We start from the raw sequence: 12,629 nt of genomic DNA, 5'->3' as shown, positions 1-12,629 counted from the left end.
TTAATTATGCATGGTATTAAATTAAACCATACCCAGAAAAAGATCTGTAGGTAACACAGTCATACATTATTAAAATATGTAGTAGTAGAATTGTATACTTAGCATTTATATATTCATATGTATTTACAATTTTTTTAAATATACACATACAAGAGGCCTCTCAGCTCCCAGCGATGATGTGGAGTAATCCAATATGTTAATGGTGACCGCTGTAAGAAAGCCTGCAGTAAATAATTGCTCTGTAATAGCCTTCCATTCAGGCTATAATACAGAGGCTACAGAGAGAAAATAGACCAGCTGCCTTTTCACTGAACGCTATGGAGCTCTTGCATGGAAAAAGGCAGGGGGTTCTGTGAAAAAATTATACTTCATTGGGTAATTAAAGTTTTTATGCATATTAATTTTGCCTAGTCAGGTTAAAATTTGGCACTTCTCTCTGCATGTTTGAATTCACAATGTTCTTAGCACCCTTTCACGGCTACAAAACTGCAGAGAGGCTTGTGGCTATTTAGCAGGCCAAATGTTTCTCATTTGGGCTGCTCTTAGGAAAGCAGGAGAGGCTGGGGAAATGGTTTCAGGTGGCTCCTTTCCCCCCTCCCATCGCAGAGGCTTCCAACATGAGTGGCAGTTTTTTTGCACAAGCCCTCCTCCCAGACAAATAAAAAATGGATGCTAGCCCTGAAGAGGCAAATGTGGAAAATTCACGCTAGAAGGCTCTATCCTGGATGCATTAGTGATTTCTCACAAAGCACCACTAGGACTGTGAGCACTGGTAAATGTGGATCCAGAGATGCTCCAGCTTCTCTGCCCAGTGTGTGCATGCAAGGTATTTTTATCAGGGCTGTAGTAACCGAGTCCTGCTCAGGGCAGTGTTAGCACCTGAGGTGTTTCAGAGTATCTGTACTCAAGGTGATAAAATATTTACATCCCAACTACATTTGGCAATGGGATCTAAGGTTTCCCCATGCTTGTTGCTGCTGTATTGAAGCCAGTTTCTTGCTGGTCGTGTCGGGATGATCTGCTTCATTATGTGACACAAATCAATACGTGTTTCAGTTAAGTAATTGCCCCACTAAAAGCCCTATTCCAACACAAGGTGAAGCAGCATTTCAAAAGAATATACAAATGCAGTTGCGTTGAAAATAGACATGCTTTATTACCAGCTTGGCTGCTTTCCCAGGAAAGTGCAGTGAAATAGCTGTTGCTCAGGATTTGACCAGTTTCCATGGCCTTAGAAGTGATCACTTTGACCACCTGGCATAATCTCAGGCTCCCAAAATGTATCATTATAACTGAAATGAAACAACTCACTTTTGCCGAGCAACAAAACTGAACAGAGTAATTGTGCTAGATTAATTTTGCCTTTTCTTTTTTTTTTTTTTTTTTTCTTGAAAATTTGTTTTGCAACCTCAAGTTCTACTAACATACTCGGTCAAAGAAGTGCTCTGTGGATGTTTGACATGATCATTTTCTTCACTTGTACTTTGCGAAAACTATTTTTTATTCTGTGTCTGATGGATTGGATTAGCCTACTTTTTTTTTTTTTTTTTTTTTTTAAAATATATATATATATTTAAATACATCCATGGGCACAATGAGCAGCATTTGCATGTGGTTTCCCAGCCACCGTGAGGCATCTCTCTCTGAGAGCCTTTCTGGGCTTCCCTGGGGCTTTTTGCACCAGCAGTGCTACGAGTATTTATGAACCTTAAATTGAGCTGTCATGAGGTTTTCATGACTGACCTAGCTGCTGTGCTCAGAGAAAATCAAGGCTAACATGCTGGACTTCAACTGCAAGTCAGCCCTCCAAAAAAGACGTAGCCAGCTATCTTGGTAAGGTCTTGTTTGTATTTAAAATAAGTAAATAGCAGCTGAACTTGTGTAAGTGAAGAGCTGAGCTGAACAAATAGGTACAACAAGCAACACACACTCTCTTATGTTGGTTTAAATCAGGTTTACAGTTACTTGGCTTAATCTATCAGAAATAATTTGAGATTAAAGTGATACAAATCATTCATTCTGAAATTAGAGTTTCTGGACAGAGAGTTGTAGTAACTTAACTAAATTGTTGGTGTTCCTTTTTATTTTTATATATATGTTTTTAATAGGGAGTGCTGCCCTTTCATGGGCAGAGGGTTTTACCCTCCTCTCCTGCTAGAGCTCTGGCTTGAGCCCTGGGCCCATCCATTTCATTTTCATAAAACCACAGAACATCTTGGGTTGGAAGGGACCTTAAGGATCACCCAGATCCAAACCCCTGCCATAGGCAGGGACACCTCCCACCAGACCAGGTTGCCCAAAGCCCCATCTAGCCTGGCCGTGAACACCTCCAGGGATGGGGCATCCACAGCTTCTCTGGGCAGCCTGTGCCAGTGCCTCACCACCCTCTGAGTGAAAAATTTCCTCCTAACCTGTAATCTAAATCTCCCTTCTTTTAGTTTAAAGCCATCTCCCCTTGTTCTGTCATTATTTTCCCAAGCAAAAAGTTGCTCTCTATCTTTTTATAAGCCCCCTTTAAATATTGAAAAGCTGCAATAAGGTCTCCCCAGAGCCTTTTCTTCTTCAGACTGAACATCCCAGCTCTCTCAGACTTTCTCCATAGGAGAGGTGCTCTGGCCCTCTGACTGATTCGTGGTCTTCCTATGGACCTGCTCTAACAGGTCCACATCCTTCTTGTGCCGGGGGTTTTCCTTGTACTGGGCTGGGCTTTCCTTGCAGCTTTCATTTTTCCAGCAGGACAGCAAGGTCCTTGCTTCTCATCCACAGCCCGTGAGCTCTTTGCTACATAGCAGAGTCAATGGCACCTCCAGCAGCAGCCCATTGCCTTACTTACCCTCAGCCAATTAGCAGTCTCCCTTTCATTAACACAGCTCAAAACTTCTGCCTGCACGCTCCCCAGCACCGTGCTACAGCTTTGCATTATTGTTTGGGTGACTTTAAAGTACTGCAGTGCAGGGTGAGGAGCCAGATCGCTACATTCCTGCTCAGAGAGCTGCTCTTCCATCAGGTAAGACACTGGCTTCATCTTTAATTCAAGGCTGTCTTTAGAGGATCACAGCCCCAGCTCAGGAACAAAGTGAGCCTGACAACAATTGGAGGCAGATGATGAAATATTAATCCATGCTTTTGTGACATCCAGGCTGGATTATAGTAATTCCCTGTTTGCAGGTCTTCCCAAGGCCTCCTCCTACAAAGCACAGCTTGTAGGGAAGTCAGCCGTGGGATTTAAACATGTCCTACAGACAAGCAGCCACTCTCCCAGCCACTAAGCTTGGAGCTGACTCAGAACCATCGATCAGTTCTTTATGTAAAGGTATGCTGTGAGCAGAGCAACAGCAGCAGTTATTTTTAGCCACTAAAAAACATGTCTCAGGTTCAGGATGTGTCCTACCTGCATGAGAAAGAAACGGAGAAAATCTATAAACACAGTAGGAAAGCTGTCTCCTTCCTCCCTCAGCCCACCACCCCAGGACATGGAACATGTGCCCCTTTGTCACCCTCCTTCAAAGCGGCTGGGTGGTGTTTGCTTAGTGCAAGATTTAGTTAAATTGAAAAAGCAAGAAACAAAGCAGCAGTGAAGAGCTGGGGGTTGTGTACCAGCAGCTGTAAAGAGAAGGTGAGGCAGGGTGAGAACAAGGAAACCATCAGCACAGGGGACATGGCTGATGGCAGCATCAAGAGAGAAAAGAGATTAAAGCCATCATCATCATCCAGATGGTGGCAGAAGCATTGAAGCTTCAGCTCTTCCAGTGTAGGCATGTGCTTGCTTGCTTCTCACCTAGTGCCTCGACTTCCCTCTCAGTTACATAGAAATATTTGCCTAAATCCCTAGTCAACTCAGAAGCAAAACCACATAACAGAAGCTATGTCAGTCAATCGTGCTATCAGAGCACACATAATTTCTTCAGAAAGCCGTGCAAAGCCCTTTGCAGATGGTGGAGGCAGCTCAGAGAGCAGCAGAGCCTGGGGCAACCCCTGGCAGCAAATCCTCAATGTCGATCACCTGCTGCTCGTGGCTAAGAGGTGACAGAACCTGTACAACTGCTGACAACAAAGAAGTGTAAGAGTGCTTATGCATTCCCTGCAAAGTGGAGACGTTGAACATATCAGCCTTTCAAACACACAAGATAAAAAACACACGTGCTTCTCCCAGAATAACAGTAAGCTGCCAGCATCTTTGGCCTGATCTTCCCACTAACTGCTTTCCTCAGATAAATGAGATACTGAAAGCTTTCCTTAGAAATGAGAGGCTAAAAAGTTTTGCCTCGTACACCACCATCACACACCACGTTTTTGGATAGCTCCAACTTCTGGGGATTCCAGTGAGCTATTTAAGAGATTTATGAAGTCATGAAAGCAAAAGCCAGGTCCGTGCAGTCTAAATGACATTAAATCCCTGTGTTGCCATTTCCCATTAGCTAGACTCTTCTGAAATCCTCGTGGCAGCCCAGAAGACACATCAGAGTTGACACTTAGACGGGATTTAAGTGAATCTGGGGTAGAATGACAGAATGCACGGAGACAAGAGGGGGACAGATGGAGGCAGCAATCCAGCTGCAGCAGCACATGAGATGAAGCCAAATTCTGATTTAACAGCAATTGTCTCCCACCAGGGTTATTTAAAAACCACATTAATGTATGGACATGAACTTTGAATCTTCCCAGGCAATCATGGGTTTGCACCCACCCCAATAACCTTCATATCTCTAGGCCCAAGGTGGAGCTGATTAAGTAGCATTGCCTTCTCTCACATAGCCCGAATGACCCCCACATCCCACCAGAGCAGGGATGTTTATCTTGCCATAGTTATCAAAACCAACTTGACTAGCTGATAATAAAGCTTGTGAAACAAGTAAAAGATGCTCTAAGCATGCATTGGTACACACTTTAGGACGAGCTGGTATTTCAGTACTTCAGTCTGAGCAAGATCACTTTTTAAAAGTGATGAAGTATTCAAGCATCATCTTTCCTCAGATTCTTTGATTTTTTTTTTTTTTTTATAAACATAGCTGAGGCAGATGATGCTTGGATGAGGTTGTAAAAACTTCCTATGCAGTGAGCGAGAATCACGTGTGAGGATGAAGCAAAAGGTGGTGAGCGTGGCCCCAGGGACACTACAGCCAGCTGAGCCCATCCCCTGTCATAGGATGCAGGCCATGCAGCAGTTTTTCATCTGTTTAAAATGAAGTGACTGGATTAAATATAAAAAGAAATACTACAGTCAGTACAGGAGTCAGACATATTTTTGGTATGAACAGAAATATGTCTTTCCTGCCTTCAGCTTCAATTTTAATGATGCTGTCAATTGTCAGCTTCAGCTTTCAGAGTCAACAATGCCATTAAGATGCATGAAGAGTCTCTTGTTTCTCAGAAATGGTGTATCAGGTGGCCTGCAAACTCCTTTATCAATGTGCTGGTGTCACTGTTCACAATTTCAAGATAACATCATGAAAAGCCTCATGGTGGAAAGGAGGGGCAGCTGCAATTCTTGCTCACCAAGCTGCACCCACACCTCTTCAGCAAGGTCTGTACCTGTGCAATCCTTCAGGAGAGGCTCACAGCTTTCCTAGGATTCCTTGCAAAGCGTTTCTGCTAACATGAATTATATAGGCATTTTTCCCTTGAGAAAATATTTACCGAGTTAGGCAGTGAATGCTGGGATGCTGGCAGGGCATGGAGCTATTTAAAGGCTTTTACACATCTGTTTTCACAGGCAAACCTTATCAAATTGTAACAATGACCACATGCATTTTACTGGTAAGCAATCAATTTTGATGAAAGATAACAAAAGCTTCCACTGAAATGGGCTAGAAATTCAGAATCCTTAAAATCTGAGTCCATATTCCAAATGCCACACTCCAGGCATTGCTGTAAACACTGCTTACTGAGGGACTCAGTGCATGCATGCTTTTAAGCATCACCAGAAGACATAGTCACACGTGGTGGGTAACCCCTTGTATTTTGTGTGTGGTGCAAACTCTAAACATATAGGCAAACACTCGTGTCCCCCCCACTCCTGCCAGCAGCTCACCAGTAGCAAGCTTTCACAGTCCCCGCAGGGCTGGATGCTGCTGGACATCAGGAACTCCTCATGTGGCGGGGCTCTCAGAGCTGCCTGAGCCTCACAGGCCATGAAAGACATTGCCCAGAGCAGCATCCCCCCAGACTCCTGCATCAACGGCATTTGGGTGTAAACCTCAGAGACCCTCACCAAGGAAGCATACAGAGATCACATTCTGGTTAAGAATGGCTGTACATCACATCATAACTACAGCTGACTGGGAGAGACCAACACACCGTGACTCATTTCTAATGGCAGAAGCTGTTGAGAAGACTCACAAACACTTTCTGATACTTCAGAAGATCTTTTAGGCTTTGTTGCTGCTGATTGTTCAGATGATCAAAGACAGCATTGAAAATCCTTTTCTTCGAGTATCTATTTGCTCTTTTCTCTGGTGTACAAATTTCTGTCATGCCTGGACTCTCCCAGTGCAGCTGAGGAAATTCTGTGGAAGCCAAAGGCACCTTTTCAGCATTATTGTTTCTCCGCTTGCCAGAAGCTCTCACCTGGGATGTCAAGACGCTCTCATCTGGGACTTCAGCAGCATAGTTCCTCCAGCAGGGCAGCTCCAGTCAGGGTAAATTTCAGGGAAGTGGGACAGGGGAGTTTGGGACGGGGTCACTAGAAGACCATGCAAGACAGAGCAGCCACCTTTTCTGCAAGAGCTGACGGGAAAGGTGAAGAAAATGGGATCCGTGCCTACAGGAATGATGAGGCCAGGCAAGTGAAAGCTTCTAGTCCATCACACGAGTATTTCTCCCTGTCACATGTTACATCATGATTTGCTTATTCTGAGTGCCTTAGACAAAGTAATCCTGACATATTATGTGAGCTGTATACACTCTTCTGAACTGCGCCTTCCTTAAGCATGTCTGCTCCTCCCAGCTCCAACCTCAACAGGACCAGGTGTGTTTCCAAGAATGCCGTCTGTAACATTTCCCTCTCACAAATTCACAATTAAATCAGCTCAGTTTGCTAACACGATCCTTTGGTAATATCCTCCCCAGATTTTGTCTGTCTGACAAACTGTCCCTCATCAAATCCACAGAAAATGCCTACCTGGCTTCAGCAGTCAGTGGCGATTTCAGGGAGGGAAAAGACGTGTGCTGAGTGTGAGGTCTCTCTTCCAGCCACTGCTTTTAGACACCCTGGACAAGCTCTCCCTTCAAAGAAACCTAGCCCAGCACCAAGCAGTCCCAGGTGATATACCATTTGCAAAGCACATGTGGGAACCAGGCCAAGGCATGGCATGGCAGCCTGTCCCTGAGAGACGCAGGCAGGTGGGACAGGCCTACGGGTTACATGCTGCTGCCCCCCTGGCTCCCGGGGACTCCAGGCCCCACATGTTTGGCTCACAAGTTAAGTCCCTCATCCTACCCCTTAGTTGATGTTTTTTCACAATACTTTTATCCCTTGTTACTATTGGAAAAGTCTGTGAAGCAAAAAAAAGCCTCACCCAAATCAGCACTGATCAGACTGAAGTGATGCCACAGCCAACTCCAGCAGACGCTGCCAGCAACCTGCACAGGGACAGAGGATTTCTTCTCAAGAAGCATTTCTGTTAAGTGTGCACGGTGAAAACAAGCCTGTCTCTCCTTTTACACTTGAACAGGTTTTGCTGCACAGATGATGGAAAGCAAAAAGTCTTCAGCCGTACTATTATTAATGCCAGCAAACATGGCTGAAAATACACAGGGCTCATATTCATTGCTTGTAACTTATATTACCCATTAGAAATATAATGCTATCAAAGTAATATTCTCTATTTATATCAGCACTAGCATTTTACCTTGAGTGCATATCATAAGCTAGCAAAATGCAGTGGCCCATAATGAACACAGAAGTGCCATCTTTAGACACCTTTCAGCGCACTAGTGCTAGGTCACTAATGCTGTTTAGACTTGCTTCTCAGGGTAATTGGTGTGCCTCTTATTCCTGAAGTGCTGTGCTTTAATCTTTTCACTCCATAATCTCGGCTCCTTACGAACAGCCACAGAAATATTCACATTTTCAGAACATAAAGAACAATAATTCAGGAGTGAAGTTCCTGCTTGATTCTGACTATTAAAAGCCTTTCAGTAGTACCTATTTCTGGGCTGAGCAGGTACTTTGCCAATTGCTTTGCAGTCTTGCTTGGTCATATGATAAGCAAAAAATGAAGCCTGAAGTTAGAAGAAACTGAAGAACAATAACCCTGGGACTGCTTCGTAGATAAACTTTTTTTTTTTTTTTTTTTTTTTTTTTTTTTTTTTTAATCATGCCTCAGAAAAACAACTGTGGTAAGACATATTTCTGCTGAGATATACTATATACTCATTTATTAGGAACAGCAAAGTCAAGGCATTTTCCCCTAGTTATTAAAATCAGGTAATATCAAATTATAAAACATGTATACACAAATATATGTACACCTACATGTTATACAAGTGATTATTTTGCTTCCTATATAGTAAGCTAATTTACTCCACACTATTTTGTTCATTCTTTTCCAAGATAACTTTTTTTTTTTTTTTTCACTAAAAAAATCTTTTCTTCTGAAGTTGCTATTCCAGCAAGGATCATTGCATAGACAGGTGCTCCTGATACCAAGGAGCTCTGCTGAAATCCCATCCCGTTTTCAAAATCATGAGACCTAGACAATGAGACACTGGTTTTATATTTTACATGACAAATTTTGTTTCACTCCCTGAAACCAGGGCTTTACAACACATCTGGGAGTCAGCAAGAAGCCCAGAAGCCAGCGTTAGTGCAGTGTTTTAGTAGCCACCAAGCCCCAGAACTGAAACAAATAAAATTGTCTAACACTGACATCCCTCTGCAGAGCTCCACAAGAGAAATTCACATAAAGCAAAAGGTCTGACCTCAAGATTTCTCTTCCACCATTTTTCAGGTTGATAGGCTTACGAGGTCTGAGAAGAGAGACATTTGGAGGTCCATATCTTTGTTCGTGTAAGACCTAGCTTGACACTCCAGTTCTGCAAAACAAATCTGACGTTAGCTTTACACCTTGGAGAGTATCACTGATGTTAGCAGGACTCCCTAAACACAAAGTTCAAATCCTCTCTGAAAAAACAGTAGCCTTTACAGGATGGAAAAATACTATTTTGCATTACAGAGAGCTGAATCTGTAGGCATCATCAATCCTAGTGGTAACATGTTGTGCACTGGGGAGCTGGCAGAGGATTCTGCCTTTTAACCTGCTCCTGGCTGAACAAAGTCACACCTTTTACACGAGGCCAACTATCCGTGGTTGACACACGCTGCGCACAGTGACAGCCAGGAAAAAGGCTGTCTATAAACTACCCAAATGCCATGAACCTAGGAGAGAGGAGCATTCTGAGTCATGATAAATAGTCAGATCACGCTCTATACTTTCCATAAATATTTATCTTAGAAACAATTGGCTAATGGTGAACCAGCTATTAGCATGTAAAGCAGAGCTCTTACACTACAAAGTATAGGTTTCCAGTGTGTACGTTTTAGGAGCTATTTGGCACGGTGAAAAGCGAGGCTGTGTGTTTAACAAACGTCCTCATAATAGGCTGAATTGAAAGGCTTATTTAAGGTTTCAGCCTTTCATTCCCGACCCCTCCAGCTGTCACAATTGTCATATCAGCAGCAGTGGGCTGATGTTTATTCTGTTCTGGATGATAAATCAGGCCCTAAAAAAGAACTCTTGCATTTGCTATTCATTATATTTTACCCAGCAAGTAGGGATTAGGTGGAGAATCTGCTTCTAATGTATTTTTTATTAGCAACTTGGATTTAAAGCAGTGAAAAGCTACCTGCAAGAAGGATGTCAAAGGTGTTCATCCAAGCTATGTGTTCCTAGAAATCTGATCTCACATTGCTCAATGTACCTCGGATGAATAAAATATTAGATCTTAGGCTCTAAATCTGACTACTTTCTTTCTTTGTAGGTATACACACACTATAATATTAATTAGGTCTCACTTCAACTGAAATACATCTCAATCCCACAGCCTACATGTATGTACACCCAGTGCTGGCTCTTGCAGCAAAGAGAATTCATTTCTTTAAATCTTTTGGGTTAAAAGAACCGTAAGTTTGATAGAAGTTGTTTGCATTTGTTGATTTTCCTCACCCAAAATTCTCTCCCATGCAAAAAGATTCACGGCCATGTAGATTTACGGATCAATAAATTGTATGCTTAGTACAAAATTGAGCAGTGCAAACTGTGGTTGTTGTGTACTATAGGAAATGGTCAGTGTCTGGTCCTGAAACATGATGATCGCTCAGGTTTTTTTCTTTCGTGATCTTCTAAGAGCACTTTCACAGAATACTACTCAATTCACTACCAGACCTGAAGCCGGGTTAGTTGCTGTGTTTTTTAATGCATTTGCTTCTCTATGTGTACAAAAGTGATGTCAGTATCTTTTTGAACATGGTTTCAGACATCCACCGACACCTGACACATCCACCAAAAATGACTTGTAAGAAGTTATTTTACTCTCTTTCAAAACCTGACATTTGTCAGCCAAACTGAAGGATAAAACCCATTTTGCTGAACCAGCTTTAGGCACAACAATGTGAGAATATAACAAAGGTAATCCATGTGTCCTACTCTTGGCTGTAGAGAGCTCACAGCTCGTTAACAGCTAAACGATTTTTATAATCCTTAAAATCACTGTGGATTACAAATGCTTTTCTTTTTTAAAGCTGGGAGTGACCTACAGAACCCTAGCCACTTGAGTTTTCTAAAAATACCTTCAGTACAAGCTGGGCAGCAGAGATTATATTATAAGGGGTCCTTTCAAGGTCACTTGCAAGATTTATGCTTGCAATGGGTTTAATGTCTGTGTTTCAGTGTTGTCCCAACCTGCCAGGGTTGGGAGTGAATTTTGGGAAAAAAAAAATCAGCAGCATCCATGTGTGCCTGTCAGCTCCAAGCAATATTAGATTATATTTAATATTGTATTCTGTTCTCACCTGAAATCAGCATCCTCAAAGTAAAGGGAACAGTCTTCGTAACATACTTCATTCATGAAGTGCTTTGTAAAATATAACACATTCCACCTCTCCTCTGGGGTTGCCTATCTACACACCTGCGTTAACATTTTATGGGAAGATTCACAGAAATAGTATACACCAGATGCAGTCTCTTTTCTGATGCAAGATGAGGAAAACCAATAAATACGTGTTCTTAAAGGAGACCCAAGAACACAGCAACAAGCAAACTACAAGACTCTGCCTTAAGAAAAAAAAGAGGTGTCATAGAGAAATTTTGAGGAAAAAAATAAATTCCAGAGAATAGCAAGTTAAGTATCTTTACTAATTATACATAATACAATCATGCACAACACTTACCAATGCTATAGTGACAACGTACATTATTTTTACCCATCTGTTGAGGATGTTTGATGAAGATTCACCATTGTAGGCTTGACTCAGTTTCTTCTCATCGAGGCTCCTCCAGTCAATATAATCTAGATTCCTCTTTTACTGATAAAACAAATGTTGGCCATAACCACTTGTGTGTAGAAAACATTTCAATGTCTTTACCTTGTGAGCAAAGAGGTTTGTGTGCAAAGAAATTCAACTAAAACTGAGATTTCTCTTCTTTACATAATTGTAGCATCTAACCAGCAACATTTCTTCCTGCTCAAACATTAGCTGTAGCTTTACTGACAGACCCACGTTTCCCCAAATGCAACAAATATATCCTAATCCTAAAAGTCAAAGCATTGGTCTAGACTTAAATCTCATTTAAACTTGATGTATCAAAATCTGAAGGGACATGAGAAGTGGTTTATAATATCCACACCTTCCTCCTCTGTGAAGACTGTGAGCATTCAGAATAATGTTGTTCTAAAATTACAAAAACATATGTGCAAACCATCCCCTTCACCTCAGTATGAAAGAGATTGTTAGGAACATTTTCATTAAAGAGTCAAGGAGCACATAATGATCATACCACCATGAATAAGAGTCTAAGAACTTCTGTTTCAGTCTATCCAGTGAGAAAATATTAAGCCATGCTGTTGAAATTAGAAGTAAATAAATTCTAATTACTACTCACTGCTGGAAATATATCCATGGTACTTGGAATAATTATGGACAACTCAATCAACAAGCATGCCAGATGTCACACCCATGTATTTTTCCAAAATTTAATGAAAGAAGACAGTTTTTGAACAATGTAGTGCATGACCGCTGAGACTAAGGAGCTAACATTGTAATACTCTCAAGAAAGCAAATCTATCATATTTTTACTGTGAGGTATCCTTTATGTTTATTATATACACACTAACCATATACTAAATATAAGATGCCAAAAATATCAGAAGGCTTCCAAAAACGCTGTGGTCACTTATCCAAAGTCTTCTGTGAATCACTTGTGTAATGGCATGTACAATGCAATGTTACCTGTAGTATTACAAGAAGACTTCCAACTCTTCTGGTTGTAAAACTTTCGTTTCTGAAAGAAGACTAGGACTCAAAAAGTAGCAAAAAATATGAAATCTCATTTCCTTCTCTATACTGATTTATTACCAGTCTAAGATTCTATACCTTGGCAAAGACCTAGTGGGGAAACTCCAGTTTCCTA

This window comes from Oxyura jamaicensis, chromosome 2 (assembly GCF_011077185.1).
Source record: "Oxyura jamaicensis isolate SHBP4307 breed ruddy duck chromosome 2, BPBGC_Ojam_1.0, whole genome shotgun sequence".
NCBI lineage: Eukaryota > Metazoa > Chordata > Aves > Anseriformes > Anatidae > Oxyura > Oxyura jamaicensis.
This window is presented reverse-complemented; position numbering follows the sequence as displayed.